Below are 16133 nucleotides of genomic sequence, written 5' to 3'. Positions count from 1 at the left end.
ATTTCATCCTTGCAGGAGAAACATGCTCATCGTGCCCAGGAGAGGGTCCAGATTGAAGGAGGGACTCCCTACCTCCACATGATCATGTCCATGGAGGAAGTCATGGACATCAGCAGAGTCATGGATCCCAACAACAGGTAAGGCAAACTGAGCATTGGTAGTGTAGATATTGATTAGCGAGTACAATGCATTCATTAAGTGGGTGCATTGCATTCCTACCTATCCAGCAGCATGCTGTAAATTGCACCACATTGGGAAGCCTCAGCATTGCAGAGGTTTCTGCGCTCCAAGGTGAGTTCATATTATCTCTTTTCATGTCTCCTAGAGGTGCAGACATTGTAGTAATTAAAGCAACCTTCTCACCATCACCAGGGCCCAGCACAGCTATAGGAAAGCTCCAAAGAGACACTTCCACACCTTACAAATGCATCCTCCATCAGCCCAAATACAGCCACCTCAGTGAACCTTCACACATGGCTCGATAAGGTGGTACTCAGTGATAGCTCAGCACTAGAGAGCTATATGCGACCACACAGGAAGTGTATGTAGCAATCGGACACGGATGTACAAAGGATGCATGTCAGACTCTGTAATCTGGACCAATCAGTTGCACTGATGTTTGGAGGGGATGCCAGTTGTGCCTAACCGATGCTTTCCTTCAGCCAACCAGAGAGCCATCAAAGGGCTGAGGCAGTCACCAAGGAGAATGGTGGTACCAGCCCTCATGGGGAAACATCATTATTATCAGCCTCCTTGGTCTCTCTGACTGAGAGATCACTATGTAGCAGGGCTCAGTCATGAAGGTTGCTCCTACAATGATGCAGGTGCAGCTGCCTCTGGAGATGTTCCCACATGCACCTCCAAGACAAGTATGATTGCCATGTGCATCTCAGTTGCTTGCTGAGAAGAACAGTCTGCCTTCACCTCCTTCAAGACCACAAAGTGAGCATAGAATGACAGAGAGCGGAGGCCAATATGTGGGGAGAGCACTGGGGTGTCATCTACCTGCACTGTTTTCCTGTAAATACTGATATATGAAGCAAGGTGTGTTACCCGCCTTTTTATTAATGGTGGAACAACAAAAGGGGCATTATCTGTTGAAGGTGAACATGGGTTCATCAACAATGGTGCCACTGAGTAGATGTACATCAATCATTAGTGGTAAAACCTATTCCAGCCTGTGTTTCCAATGGAAGTGTTCTTATGGGCAGCTCAAAGTAAGTTCCAGAGAATGCCATCTTCCTAGGTTTGATGGGCTCAGCTGAAATGTGCCCATATCAAATACCCCCTGACAAGACTCTCAAGGCCGATGTCATGCCAGGCGTCAGGGCACCTCACTATACTGCATCTTGTCTACATCAATTTCTACATCAACGGGGACGAAGTAGAAAGGGTGAAGAGCTTCAGGTTTTTAGGTGTCCAGATTACCAACAACCTGTCCTGGTCCCCTCATGTTGACACTATAGTTAAGAAAGCCCACCAGCACCTCTATTTTCTCAGAAGACTAAGGAAATTTGGTATGTCCGCTACGACTCTCACTTTTACAAATGCACTATAGAAAGCATTCTTTCTGGTTGTATCACAGCTTGGTATGGCTCCTGCTCTACCTGAGACCGCAAGAAACTACAAAGGGTTGTGAACATAGCCCGGTCCATCACACAAACCAGCCTCCTACTCATTGACACTGTCTACACTTCCCGCTGTCTCGGAAAAGCAGCCAGCATAATTAAGGACCCCATATACCCCGGACATACTCTCTTCCACCTTCTTCCCTCAGGAGAAAGATACAAAAGTCTGAGGTCACATATTAACTAACTTAAGAACAGCATCTTCCCTGCTGCTATTAGACCTTTGAATGGACCTACCTCACATTAAGTTGATCTTTCTCTACACCCTAGCTATGACTGTAACACTATATTCTGCACTCTCTCCTTTCATTCTCTATGAAGGGTATGCTTTGTCTTTATAGCGCGCAAGAAACAGTATTTTTCACTGTATACTAATACGTGACAATAATAAATCAAATCAAATCAAAATCTTCTCTTCTGCATCCGTTTCTTCCTCTTCTTTTACATACTGCTCCTCTTCTCTGAATGAGCCTCACCCTTTTCAAGGGATATCTCTCTGGAGGACCATGTTATGGTGAGTGCAGCAGATCACCACACAGAGCAAACTCTTGTAGTATATTGCAGGGTGTATTGCAGGTTGCCACTGGACCTCTTCATGCACTGGAATTGCATCTTCCAAAGCCTGATGGCCTGCTCAGTGTTTGGCCTAGTGTGCAGATGAGTTTAAATGTATTTCTGTGCCTAGGTCACAGCCAGATTCTCAGAGGCTGGATATATAAATGAAGATGCGTGTCAGGAGCCTGTGGAAGTCCTGATGTGCAGATCTATATGGAAACTGCCAGAAAGTTTCAGCTTCCCATGGTAATTCCACTATTCCCCACCTCCTTCAATGTCTCTGACTCTGAGACACCAGACAGTTCTGATGTAAATATCTGGGTACTTATGTCAGGAAATGTTAAACAGATTAAAACCTAATCTAAAACCTGGGTAACTACACAACTGACCCTCTAGACCTGACCTGACTATACCCCCAGCCTGACTACCCCACTGACACAATATGGCCAAGCAGTGGTTAGCAGTGCTGCCTCACAGCGCCAGGGACCCGGGTTCAATTCCACCCTCGGGTCACTGTCTGTGTGGAGTCTGCACGTTCTCCACATGTCTGCGTGGGTTTCCTCCGGGTGCTCCGGTTTCCTCCCACAGTCCAAAAATGTGCAGGTTAGGTTAATTGGCCATGCTAAATTGCCCCTAAGTGTCAGGGTAAATACGTGAGGTTACAGGAATTGGGTGGGATTGTGGTTGGTGCAGGCTCAATATGCCGAACGGCCTCTTTCTGCACCATAGGGATTCTATGATTCTATGAAACCCTGACCCAACTATTTTCCTATCCCACCGACCACCCAGCTACACTCCTGATCCGATCTGACCCGACATCACCCTGGAGCCAAACATGAAAGACCACCCACCATCTCAACCTTACTACACCCCCAACCCAACTACTCTCCTCCCCACCCTGAACACTCAACTACCTTCCCAACCCAACTACTCCCCAGAACAAAATCCAACTTACCCCCCCCCCCCCACCTCCGACCACTGCCACCCTCCTAACCAGCAGAAAACTGCAGGTTAGTTAGTCTAACATATACTATTGGGAAATTGATACAATTGTTGAGGAAGTTATAGCAGGATACTTAGAAAATCATAATGTGATCAGACAGTCAACATGGCTTTGTGAAAGGGAAATATGTTTAACTGACTTATTAGTTTTTTTTGACAAAGTAACAAACAATGTGGATAAAGAGAAAACCTGTAGATGTGGTACACTTTGATTTCCAAAAGGCATTTAATAAGGAGCCACATCAAAAGTAACTTCACAAATTAAGAGAACATGCTGTCGAGGGTAACACATTAGCATGGATAAAGAATTGATTAGCTAACAAGAAGCAGAGAGTAGGAATAAATGGGATTTTTTTGGTTAGCATGCATTAACTAGTAGTGCCACAATGATCAGTGCTGGTATCTCAATCATTTACAAAATTCATCAATGATTTGGATGAAGGGACTGAATTATGGTGGCTAAATTTGTCAATGACACCAAGATAAGTAAGAAAGTAAGTTGTGAAGAGGAGGTAGAGAGTCTGCAAATGAAAAGCGGATGGAGTACAATGTGGGAAAATGTGAACTTGCCCACGTTGACAGGAAGAATGGAAAAGCAGTACAGTATCCTAGTGGTTAGCACTGCTGCCTCACAGCACCAGGGACCCAGGTTCGATTCCCGGCTTGGATCACTGTCTGTTCAGAGTTTGCACGTTCTCCCCGTGTCTGCGTGGGTTTCCTCCGGGTGCTCTGGTTTCCTCCTACAGTCCAAATGATGTGCTAGTTAGGCGCATTGGCCATGCTAAATTCTCCCTTAGTGAACCAGAACAGGTACTGGAGTGTGGCGACTAGGGGATTTTCACAGTAACTTAATTGCAGTGTTAATGTAAGCCTATGTGTGACACTAATAAATAAACTTTAAACTTTATTTAAATGGAGAATGATTGCAGAAATCGATGATGGAGATGTATTGGGTGCCTTGGTACATAAATCACAAAAAGTTAGTATGCAGGTACAACAAGTGATTAATAAGGCAAATAGACTGTTGGTGCATATTGTGTTCTTTGTAAAGGGATTGGAATATAAAAGTAGGGAAGTTTTACTGCAGCTGTATATGGCCTTATTCAGACCATGTCTGGAATATTTTTGTAGAGTCCTGTTCCCCTTATTTGAAAAAAGATATAATTACACTGGGAACAGTACAGAGAAGGTTCAACTTGACTCACTCCAAAAATGAAAGGTTTATCTTATGAGGAAAGGTTGAATCAGTTAGATCTATACCCATTGGGGTTTAGAAGAATGAGAGATGAACTTCTTGAAACTTGTAAGATGCTGAGGGGACTTGACAGGGTGGATACCTGGAGGATGTTTCCACTTGTGGGGGAGACTAGAAGCAGGTTAGGAATAAGGTAAGGCTGAGATGAGAAGTATTTTCTCTTAGAGGGTCATTATTATGTGGTATTATTTGCCCTGAGATCAGTGGAGGTTGGGTCATTAAATTTATTCAAGGCTTAGTTAGATAGAGTTTTGATTGAGCAGGGAATCAATGGTTATGGGAGGCAGACAGGAAAGTAGAGTCAAGACCACAACCAGATCAGTCACAATTTGAATGATGGAACAGCCTCAAATGGCCGAGTGATTTATTCATATTCCTAAGTGTGATGTTCCCAACAGTATTGACTGTTCAGAACAGTAACCCTTTGGGCTAAATTTTAAGTTGGGGGCACAAAGGTCAGGGCCGAGCTCACCTGTGCTTGGTTGGCCCACCCCACAGCCATTAAATGGTCGATGTCACTTTATTTGGCTAGAGGCAGGATGCCTGCCCCTTACCCAGAGGAAGTCCCACCTCAGAGAGCTCCCAGGCAATTGGAGGACCAGAAAAGCTCATGCCTTTGCAGTGCCACCAGGAGCAGTGTGCACTGCTGATACTGCAGCGGAGCAGAGAGGTAGAATTGGGGGGGTGAGGGGTCAAGGGGAACATTTACACCTTGTGGATAGTCCATTGCCAAAGTTCTTCAAGTTTTACCTGGCGACTAATGACCAGGCATGGGCCCCTTCTACTATGGGAAAAATCCCTGTGGCAGTAGGAGAAGGCCCTTAGTTATCATTGACTGGCCACTTGAAGCCTCAATTGGCCCATGGGCGAGTGAGCAGCCCGACATTTCCCCCACTGTTGTCAAAATTGCAGTGGGGGCAGGTGGAATGATGGGGGTAGGTTCCAGGAGTGGTGCCATTGGCCGGGTGCCAATTTTATAGCCTCCCATGTCCCATCCAGCCCCTGGGAGCTTAAAATTATAGGCCCATTGAAACTGAATGTTCTGAGAAAGGTGTCTGTAAGTTTAAATTCAGTGGCCTAGAAACAGAAACTGGACCCGTCATTGGTCGCATTCAAGATAACTGCTCTTGTCTGCATACAGGCTAACTAGTGGTTCTGGAGCAATTCTCCTAGCTCCACACAATCCAAAAGAGTATTGCTGACTTGGCCTCTTCTAGATCAACTCACCCTGTCCAAATCATCCCCAATCACCCTATTACATGAAAGCTCCATCTCCCTCACCCAATGGCTTCAATCTCTTGCAATCCCCTTTCTCCTCCTTTCTACCCAATCAAACCCCTCCAACCTCATGACACCACAATTGCTGATAACCTTACCTCTATTTCCTGTCTGAGGACTGTTGTGATCTTGATTGGACTGGTAAACTGCCTCTGGTTGTTCAATTGGGTCCACAGTTCACTGTCAATATACTAATGAGGCCTGAGGCCCAGTTTTGGCTGAGCTTCAGGCCACTGGCTTCTAAGAACATAAGAACTAGGAGCAGGAGTAGGCCATTTGGCCCCTCGAGCTTGCTCCGCCATTCAATAAGATGATGGCTGATCTTTTCAGGGACTCCGTTCCATTTACCCACCTGCTCACCATACCCTTAATTCCTTTACTGATCAAAAATGTATCTATCTTTGCCTTAGAAACATTTAACGAGGTAGCCTCAACAGCTTCATTGGGTAGGGAATTCCACAGATTCACAACCCTTTATGTGAAGAAATTCCTCCTCAACTCAGTCCTAAATCTGCTCCCCCTCATTTTGAGGCTATGCCCCCTAGTTCTGGTTTGACCCGCCAGTGGAAACAACCTCCCTGCTTCTATCTTATATATTCCCTTCATAATTTTATATGTTTCCATAAGATTCCCCCTCATTCTTCTAAATTCCAATGGCATCCAGTCTACTCAATCTCTCCTCATAAGCCAACCCTCTCAACTCCGGAATCAACCTAGTGAATTCCTCTGCACCTCCTCCAGTGCCAGTGTGTCCTTTCTCAAGTAAGGAGACCAAAACTGTACACAGTACTCCACCAGCACCTTATACAGCTGCAACATAACCTCGCTGTTTTTAAACTCCATCCCTCTAACAATGAAGGACAAAATTTCATTTGCCTTCATAATTACCTGCTGCACCTGCAAATCAATTTTTTGCAATTCATGCACCAGGACACCCAGGTCCCTCTGCACAGCAGCATGCTGCAATTTTTTACCATTTAAACAAAAGTCAATTTTGCTGTTATTCCTACCAAAATGGATGACCTCACATTTACCAACATTGGACTCCATCTGCCAGACCTTTGCCCACTCACTTAGACTATCTATATCCCTTTGCAGATGTTCAGCATCCTCTGCACACTTTGCTCTACCACTCATCTTAGTGTCATTTGTGAACTTTGACACACTACACTTGGTCCCCAGCTCCCAATCATCTATGTAAATTGTAAACAATTGCGGTCCCAACACTGATCTCTGAGGCACACCACTGGTCACTGATCGCCAACCAGAAAAACATCCATTTACCCCCACTCTTTACTTTCTGTTAGTTAACCGATCCTCTATCCATGCTAATACATTACCTGTAACACCGTGCACCTTTATCTTATGCAGCAACCTTTTGTGCGGCATCTTGTCAAATGCCTCCTGGAAATCCAGATACACCACATCCACTGGTTCCCATTGTCCACTGCACTTGCAATTCCCTCAAAGAATTCCACTAAATTAAACATGACCTGCCTTTCATGAACCCATGTTGTGTCTTCCCAATGAGACAATTTCTATCCAGATGTCTTGCTATTTCTTCCTTGATGATAGATTCAAGCATTTTCCCCACTGCAGAAGCTAACTGGTGTCCGCTTGTAGCATACTGTATACTGAAAACATGAAAACAGGCCAAGACAAATTTCTACACCTTTATTTCTTAACTCAGAACATTGTCAGCACATTTTCTAGTAAATTGATCGACTGATGTCGATTAAATAATTCTTTTCTTGGCATATTTCTAAGCTTTTTTGATTGGCGTTTTATAGAAAAAAGATTTCAATCCTTAAAGTGAAGAGCATTTGTTTTTACTTATATGAGAGCACATGTGCAGAATGTAATAACATGGTGTGCTGCCATGCCGTCTACTTGTACTACATAAACTAGTACACCATATTCTTATTTACTTACTGTTTCTAGGTGATTGACTATTGGAAGGATTACATCTGAAGGCCTCCTGAGGGGTCTGACAGATTTGCTTATGTTTCTGTTGGCCGCTTACGCCTATGTGATGCAGACCCAAATAACCCAAATAGCCTGTCCTCATCTGAATGAGGAGGCTGCACATTTTATTATGCTCCTCAGGATCAGACATTAACAAGGCAGTGGTGTAAATTTAATCCATCTGTTTCTGTGATTTTTCATGTACGTTATAGTTGGAGGGCAAATCCCAATAGTTGTCACTGGTCTCTGGAGTGGAGGTAATTTCAGTGTCCTAAGGTCTATCTAACTGCTTCCAAATACTTCGAAAGGTAGCTCGAATCATCAACTGGTGCTGATGCTTTAGCATCATCTTTATTGGAGACTTAACTTTGCTTGTCACCAAATACCTGGAGTCTCCCTTACAGATATCACCAATGCTACTCACAGTTCAATGGAAAGCTCCACTGTGGAAAGTTGTTGTTTTTATTATAGGTAGACATCTGTAAAATGACCCAAAGCAGATTGCATTTTGTTCTACAAGTAGACAATTACTAGTTTGTCCGTTCATGTTCATGAAGTAGAATCGTAGAATTCCTACAGTGCAGAAGGAGGCTATTTCGCACATTGAGCCTGCACCAACAACAATCCCACCCAGGCCCTATCCCTGTAACCCCATGTATTTACCCTAGCAATCCCCCTGATGCTAAGGGGCAATTTTGCATGTCCAATTCACCTAACTCGCACATCTTTGGATTGCGGGAGGAAACCGGAGCACCGGGAGGAAACCGGAGCACCCGGAGGAAACCCACGCAGACACAGGGAAAATGTACAAACTCCACACAGGTAGTCACCTAAGGCCGGAATTGAACCCGGGTCCCTGGTGCTGTGAAGCAGCAATGCTAACCACTGTGCCACCATGCCGCCCACTCACCTGATGAAGGAGCAGCACTGCGAAAGCTCGTGCTACCAAATAAACCTGTTGGACTTTAACCTGGTGTTGTGAGACTTCTTACTGTACCCTGAAGAAGCACTGCACTTCTCTCAAACAGGATTTTGTATGTTTCTCCCCCTTGTCCACCTTCAATGCTTTCCATTTCTCTCTTAGTGTTGGACAAGGTATTTACCAAGACTTGCTTCTTCTCTGCTGTTTGGCCATTCACACCTTCTATTCTCTCTATGGACTGCCATTAGCAGCCATTCCCCTTGTTATTGTGGCTTTGGCTCATCTTTCATTCCCTCACCCTACAGTATAAATATCTCCCACTTTCTATGCCTTTTAGTTTTGACAAAGGGTCATCTGGACTCAAAACATCAGCTCTTTTTTCTCCTTACAGATGCTGCCAAACCTGCTGAGATTTTCCAGCATTTTCTCTTTTGGTTTCAGATTCCAACAAGCACTTTGGAGCCAATGGGTTATTTTTGACAGGTAACCACTATTGTTATGTAGGCAAGTGTGCCATTAATTTTTGCACAGCTAATCCTATAGACAGCAAATAAACGAATGACTAGCTAATCTGTTTTTGTTGGTATTGGTTGAGGAAAAACTGTTGGCAGGACACTGTGAGTATACTCTGCTGTCCTGTGAATAGCAAGATCTTTTATAATCTCATTTAGTTAGCAGACATCATAACGACAGAGCCAAAAGATAAAACCACAGGCAATTTAACTACTCCAGAGTACTGCAGAGAAAGCATATCCTGGTTTATGTTGCAGGCTGGAACCCACATTCCTCATTTTATAGGTGGTCCCATATCATCAGAATCAGGCACGCCAGTGGCCACACTCGAATTCCACCCGGCAGCCATCTACCCTGATCATTGAAACCTGTTAACTACTCACTCATTATCCACCTGCTTCAACCTAACAGGCTTCTTTCTGGTTCTCTTCTTTCAAACTGCTCAACTCTTGACTTCACCCTCAGTTCAAATGTGTCAGCCATGGCTCAGTGGAAAGCACTCTTGACTCTGAGTCAATACATTGCATGATTCTACTCCGGAGACTTGAGCCCGGAAGTCTAGGCTGATGCTCCAGTGCAGTTGTGAAGGAAAGTTGCACTGTTCAGGGTCGCATCTTTCAGATAAGATTTTAAACCATCTGTTCCCTCAGACTGACCTAAAAGATGTCAAGGTACTCATTTTAAAAAAGTCATAGGAACTATCCCCAATTACTTAGCCAATACTTATCTCTCAATCTACACTATTAAAGAACAGATGCTGCACTTGGTTGAGGCCATTGGGTTGCATTTGAGCTTCATTTTCATATGAAGCAATTTTTTAAAGCGGCATCTCGGCCTTTTGGCTAAGATGCAAATGAGATCAAGCCTTGGAGGAGGAAGACCTGCGCCTCCCCCAATCAGCTTGGGTAAAGGGTAAAGGGTTGCATACCCTGTCTTGTCAGCTTGGATCGGAAATGTCTCAACTTGTTGAGACTCTGAATTGGACTTGATTTGATTGAATTGGAAAAGTATTTTTTTTTAAATTAAAGAACAGATTCCCTGTTTATTATCAGATTGCTTTTTGTAGAAATTTGTTATGCATAAACTGACTGCCTTACACTACAACAGTGCCGAAAATTCAAAAGCACCTCAGCAGCTGTAAAGTACTTATGGCCATCCTGAGGTCATGTAAGGCACTATCCAAATGCAAGTCTATCTAGCCTTCAACAATGCCATTGTTCAAAAATGCTATATATATTTTATAAATATGAGCATTATATTTTAGATTTTACAGATCCACACTTCATAGCATTGATCTTCATCCGTTGGAAATTCAGGCAGGAGGTTTTGTAAAAGTCATGGAGTCAGAGTTTTACAGAACAAAAAGAGGTCCTTCGACCCATCGTATCTGCGCCAGTCATCAAACACCTGTCTATTCTAATCCCATTTTCCAACACTTTGTCCTTAGCCTTGAATGCTGTGGTGTTGTCAGTACTCATCGAAATGCTTCTTCAACGTTGTGAGGGATCCCCCCTCTACCACCCTGTCAGGCAGTGGAATTGCTGTGCCAGAACTGCAAATAGCATTAAATCTAATTTTACGGAGAATGAAATCTAAATCTTGTGAACCAATGAATTGTTAAGATTGACATTGAGATATCATTTGAGGTTTGTTATTGCATATTAAATATTGAGACTAGCTGGAGACTAGCACTGTACACCGTTGAGGTGATGGTGAACAATTGTGTTCTATAATTTCTTGGTTAGTTTTGCACACAATTGCTATGCATAGTATTTGTCTCACATGCTTTTTAAACTTATAATGCGAGTGAAGAACCAGTGTGGCAGTTAGCATTTTGCTAACACTGGAAGTTGCTGAAAATAGAGAATGAAGGATCTTTGTACAGCCCCATTATCAGGTCGATATAAAGTGCTAGTTTAGACCCAGCTGGAGTACCGTGTCCTATTTAGAGAGCACTTTAGGAAAGGTGTGAAAGCTTTAAAGAGAGTCCAAAAAAGAGATTTATTAGAATGGTTCTGGAGATTAGGGATCACAGTCACATGGATTGATTTAAGAAGCTGATCTTGTTATCCTTAGAACAGAGAAGGATAAGAGGAGACTTGCTAGAGGCATTTAAAAATCATGAAAGGTTTAGACGGAATAAGCAAAGAAAAACTATTTCCAGTGGCTATATTGGCAAAAACTAGAGGGTACAGATTTAGAGATTGGCAAAAGAACCAGAGGTAACATGAGGAAAGACTCTACACAATGACTCATTAAGATATGGAATGCACTCCCTGAATATAGATTTGTGATATGGTGGGTGCAGCAGAGTTGAAAAGAGAATAGAATAAATACATAAAAAGCAAAATTGCATGGATATTTGGAAAGAGCAAGGAAGTGGGACTAGCTCGATTGCTCCTCAATAAAGCTGGTATAGAGTCAATGGGCAGAATTCCCCCATCTGGGACTAAGCCCCAGGACCGGGATGTAATCTGGGATGGTTACCGCTGAGGAGGCAGCCTCCATCCCAAACTCCAGACGTAGCCCGAGACATTCTTCAGGTAAGACTTCCAGACATATTCTGGATCGGCATATCTTCCCGTGACATCATGGAGAATCAGATGTGGCAGGGAGGTGGTGGGGGGGTGGTGGGGGGGGGGGGGGGGGGGGAGGTGGTTGGGGGGTTGACTTTTGGGCCTCCCACTGAATTCTGCAACTTCCACTTCCCGGGCGGAATTCTCCAGCCACGCTGGTCTAAAAGCCGGAAATTCCCGCCCGACTGTAAATGGGTTTTCACATTTTCCGCAACCCGTCCGCTAAAATTCCAGTGATGGGGGAATGGGAGAATTCCGGCCTCCACCTCTACTCTAGCTGCTACTGAACCCACCAGCAGAGGACATGGGAGAATTCTGCCCAACGTCTCCTGTGCTGTATTCTATGAGTCCTTGACTCACAATTTCAAACTCACAGAAAATTCATGGCAATTTTAATTTGTTGGTTTACGTTTAAACTGCTGTTTCGGATTTGTACGTGTTAAAATTCATTAAATGAAATTATTTTAATAGTTAATTTAATTGGACATATGTGATCAAGTTTATCTATTTTGTGGAAATCAAAGTTGAAAGAAAACCATTGATGTCTGCATAGGTTTGATAAAAGCCAGTGGCACTGCCAGTGGTGTCCATGATGGATCCTGCTGGTACCGCACCTGAAAACATCTGTGTGCAGACCTTTGGGCAACTCACTACATCTGCCAGGGAACTACTATAACCTGCATGGGTTCTGGCGAGCTATAATGGTGTTTAGCAGCTTTTGTTTCATTCAAATGGCTGCTCACCAACCTGTAATTGCTAATGGAAAACTGTTCCCTTGGCAAATACAATTACAGTATAAACAAGTTAGTGACCTTTGCCAGTTTCAGATATTTCATCAAGTTCTGCCTGAGGCAATAAATTATGAATCCCGCAATAAGGCAAGTGATAGTAGCTCAGGCCTATACTTGGCATTTGACATTCTCTTGATGGATTGTACTGGAAAGGAGTTGCACACAACAGGCCAGAAATTGAGCCACAAAATGACATCAGCCATATGTGACCTCATTTCTCTCCAAACTAGGCTGACAAATATCCTTCCCAAATCTGCCTTCAAAGCAAATTGACCTTCTGCTATTGGTGCATCATATCGGATCACAAAATCAAAATGTTTTTTGTTTGATAAAGTACCATTTTCTAAAGTGATGCACTATAAATGCAATATTTCAATCGTGTATTCAATCTGTACCTGTACCACTTTTAAGAATGTCACCCTACCTCTGAGCCAGAAGCTCCAGATTCAAGTCCCACCCCAAGAATTGGTGGCCAAGGAAGGTGAGTTCATAATGCGGTCAAACAGGTTGAGTGTTGTCAACCTGCAAAACCTTCCAAACACGCCAATGGTTGGCGGTAAGAGCAGGGTAGACTTCTGGTCAGTCATGCTTGATGTGGGGTGGTGCCCCCTCAAGCTTTAAGCTTCTGGCAACAGATTGGCAGCCTATTCTGGGAATTACTAGCTATGGAAAGCGATGCAAATCTGCCTTAGTGCAGGGGCTTGGTGAAGAGAATTGGAATTGGAATAACATCAGATAAGAACATAGGCCTAGATTTGGAGAATCATTATCAACCTCCGGGACTAATGGTCGTTCTGTCTTTGTGAGTTTGGTGAAATCACATCTTCCTCACCCGCTGTCTGCTGTGAAGGAGCAGCTTCTCAAGTCGCACGTATATGAGCTTCTGATGACATATCTGGTCATTCACTCTCAACATGTATGACCAAGGTAACGACTTTGTCTCACAGGTCCCAACTTGCCAAGTTGGCTGACTTTAGTTGAGAGCATTGAATGTTTACACTCTGATTGGCTCTCCAACTCTCGGCCCTGACAATGATTTGGCCGCTTTAGCAAAGTGAAACTTGGCTTCCTCTCATATCATTTTGACTTTGTCACTCAGTCCGGTTACAACTTCTGGCTTCAGTAGTCTTTTAACTATTGAAAAAGCAGTTTGGGTGCAGCATGACATTAGGTGCTGGACTGGTTTACTTTCTATGCCTTCGCTAGGTGTGTTACTCCACTCTGAGGTACATATCTGTGCTGGATCTAGTTGACTTTTTAATGAAACCTCAGTCAAGAGCATTGTGGCCCTTCATGCTTATAGGCCCCTTCCTGATTTCAGGAGGTGACATGAGCAACAACTCCCAGTATACTGTGCACTGCTGTATCAGGGAACTCACTGAGGCTCCTAGAGGAACATTTACATTAGATTGCCAATGCACAAATTAAAGCAGGACAGGAGAGCACTATAGGCTTCCTCCCCACCAGGATTTCACCAGGTTTGAAGATGTCATAGGATGTACCACATTACTTTGCTTGCTCCCATATACAACCTGAGAACAAAAGATAGGGATTTCACTTCCACGATGGAATTTCTTCTCCCAGGAAGATGTGAGACATGGGTCAGTGGATTTAGCAATAGTGCTGGGAATAAAAGTACAGATTGTTTGAGTAAGGGGATTAAAGTGTGATTATGAGAGAATAATGAAGGGAAGTAGGGGAGGGGGGTGTTGCTGTCTGTAGTGTAGCTGCAGGTTGTGAAGGGTAAGAAGAGAGTCATTGAAGTGAGACAAAAGATTCTTACCGTGACAATTCTGATGAGGTCATTGAACGCTTTGGAGAATTGCAGCCTTGTCCTTGGAAGCTAAACTCTTGTCATAGATTTCCTCCATAAATCTCTTTGCACTGATGATAAAGATGTTGCCTGGAGGGTTTTCTGCCCCTCGGGTGACCAGGATCTCCCTAATTCCATCCACTGCCTGGTCTTTTCAGGTTGCCAAAAAACCTGATTGGCTTCCCTGCCCCACTGCAAACCATTTTCCACATGTATCCAGAGAACACATTGCCTTTAAGAGGTACTGGCTGACTTCCATGCATGACTCATTATAATGAGTTCACTACATGTGTTTCACCATATCTTTGTGCCTGTGCACACGCAGCCTCCTGCTTGCATGGTTTCAGGTGCAATTGAGTTTTGCAACCTTGACTCTCAGGCGATTCTCAGCTTGGGAAGACAATAAAAACTGTGGTGTTCCATCTCTGTAGTCTGGAGTCACGCCAATGGACTTTTGTGGATACATAAGAAAAATACATTTGAACATTTCACCATCAAAAATAAGATGTCGTTACACTAATTCTGAAATAAAGTATTTGAGCTTAGTGGAAAATCATTAATGCGATTTATTTGTTCTGAGTACATTTAGTTGTTGTATTTAAGACAATTGAAATTTCTGTGCTTTCTTGAGATATCTAATTTTGAGCTAAAACCCCATCAAAAGCCTTCATCGTCGTCACTGTGTGTTACGTTTGCTGCACGGAAGTAATTTACAGTGGACATCATTGATGGTGCCATTCCAGGCAATTATATCTTGGCTGAAACTAATAATTATCAGATTTCAGCTCTTGTTGTTATTAGACTATCAGCTGTTAGCCAGCATAAATATTACAGTGAAGGTTCTGATCCTTAGTACATGAATGGCTTTAAATCATTTGTTATGTTCAATTTGATCCACCCATGTTTTAAGAACCACCAAGAAACAATGTTTAACTTTAGCTAACAAACAACTTAGAAGTCCTTTTTTTCCCCATAGTATATAACAAAGTAAGTTAAAGTTAATTTTCTTTCTTTATTCTTTCATGGGATGAGGCATCGCTGGCAAGGCCAGCATTTGCCTATCCCTAATTGTTCTTGAGTACTGAGTAGTTTGCTAGATCATTTCAGAGGGCAGTTAAGAGTCAACTGCATTGCTGTGGGTCTGGAGTCACATGTAGGCAGAATTGGTACGGAGGATAGATTTCCTTCCTTGAAGGACATTAATGAATGAGATGGGTTTTTACACCAATCAATGATGGCTGTCCTGGTCACCATTACTGAGACCAAGGGCTGCCCAGCAGGTGTGTTTGAATAGGTGGGGGAATGTAAGATAAGGAGGGGAGGGTTGGCATGCACCCGCCCACCCCACCACCTCCAGTTTACACCCATACTATGGAATACGGGCAGGCACTGAAATCAGCAGTCTGCCTGGCATATTTAAACAGGTAATCAATGGTCAGTAAGGTTTGCTACGATCCAATTGACCAAATATTTGGTGGGGGCAGATGTGTGGGTGCGGGCACTTTTTTTAAAAAGACCTTCAAAAGGTGGGTTAGGAAGGAGGGTGGGTTTCATCATGGGGGGTTGCCCTTTTTAAAATAACGTTTATTTATTAGTCACAAGTAGGCTTAATTCACACTGCAATGAAGTTACTGTGAAAATCCCCTAGTTGCCACACTCTGGCACCTGTTCGGATACACTGAGGGAGAATTTAGTATGGCCAATGCACCTAACCAGCACGTCTTTGGACTGTGGGAGGAAACCAGAGCACCCGGTGGAAACCCACGCAGACACGGGCAAAACGTGCAAAATCCACACAGACAGTGACCCAAGCCAGGAATTGAACCCGAGTCCCT

Source organism: Mustelus asterias, chromosome 7 (assembly GCF_964213995.1).
Source record: "Mustelus asterias chromosome 7, sMusAst1.hap1.1, whole genome shotgun sequence".
Classification (NCBI taxonomy): domain Eukaryota; kingdom Metazoa; phylum Chordata; class Chondrichthyes; order Carcharhiniformes; family Triakidae; genus Mustelus; species Mustelus asterias.
This window is presented reverse-complemented; position numbering follows the sequence as displayed.